Source organism: Odocoileus virginianus, chromosome 9 (assembly GCF_023699985.2).
Source record: "Odocoileus virginianus isolate 20LAN1187 ecotype Illinois chromosome 9, Ovbor_1.2, whole genome shotgun sequence".
NCBI classification, from domain to species: Eukaryota; Metazoa; Chordata; class Mammalia; order Artiodactyla; family Cervidae; genus Odocoileus; species Odocoileus virginianus.
The window spans coordinates 30,588,621-30,589,795 of NC_069682.1; the positions used below are offsets into that span (position 1 = coordinate 30,588,621).

The 1,175-nt window shown below is 35.7% G+C and overlaps 1 non-coding gene across 1 annotated transcript; it reads left to right on the top strand.

Annotated features, from left to right (window-relative positions):
* The first annotated feature begins 249 nt into the window (after window positions 1-249).
* Window positions 250-359, top strand: LOC139036820 (U6 spliceosomal RNA). The gene has a single exon (XR_011489687.1). It is a non-coding gene; the product is annotated as a U6 spliceosomal RNA (small nuclear RNA).
* The last annotated feature ends 816 nt before the right edge of the window (window positions 360-1,175 follow it).

Below are 1,175 nucleotides of genomic sequence, written 5' to 3' on the forward strand. Positions count from 1 at the left end.
GGGGAATCACTGTTTTTGTATAAAGTTTTTTAGGCACGTTTGACTTTTCAGGGTTCTACTTGTATTCCGTCATCAGGTGGTTCTCCTCCGAGGATGGCTTCAGAAGCTAGTCCCAGATTCTTGACCCAACCTAGAATTCAACTTGTTCATTTGTAGAAAAATGCTTGAAAGCCTCGAGGTGATTGTTAGGCCCCTTGCTCTGTATTTCTGTGATGCCAAGTAATCTTGCCTAGAGTTATAACATCTGGTGTTTACTTCAGCAGGACATATGCTAAAAATTAGAACAAAACAGAGAAGATTAACTAACATGGCTCCTGCACAAGGGTGACACACCAATTCATGAAGCGTTACATGTTTTTGAGTAACATGTTTCTCTGAGTTCAAAAAATATATATAGAGAGATTACATCTGAAGGGCTTACTTTAAATCAAGCCTTCATAATCACTGACTTTTTGTGAAAAGAAATCCATAGGCTCTCAAACTGAAATCAGCAGTTCTTAAAAGTACTTCTTTCTTCATGAAATGCATGCTTCCAAATATCGAAGATTTGGAAAAGAAGTAGATTTTGTTTCAATTGTGGTAAAATAAACATAAAATGTATCATCTTAAGTGTTTTTAAGTGTACAGTTCAATAGTGTTAGAAGAAAAGTCGGGTTTTTTTTAATATTTGTGTGTGTGTGTGCCCAGAAATTAGCTCAGACCTGGAAATATTTGTATCATGATCTACATCAAATATTTATTGTTCTTCAGTTCATATTAGCTTGACAGAATGATGTTAGTAACATTATACACTTTCAAATATTTCCACTGGAGGTAAAATCAGAACCAATGACAACTATTTAAAATATTCAAGAAGTTAACTCGTTTTTTTCACCCACTCAGCAGCCAAGAACCATTAGAAATGAAAACTCAAAGTTCTGCAACTAAATCTGAGAAATCCCAAATAATTGTCCATTGTTTCTTGAGAGACAGACAAGACATCACCAGTGTAAGTGCCAGGAAACATCCACGTTACCATCTTGGATATATTCTTTTCTCTCCGGATAAAAAGTTAGGCACCCAACTTTTGTATACAATAACTGGAATTGTGCACAGGCCTCCTCCACACTGCTCTGAAAATGAACTTTTGTTTTATGCAAATGTAGGCGAATGAGAATGAACAAAAGGCGCACATT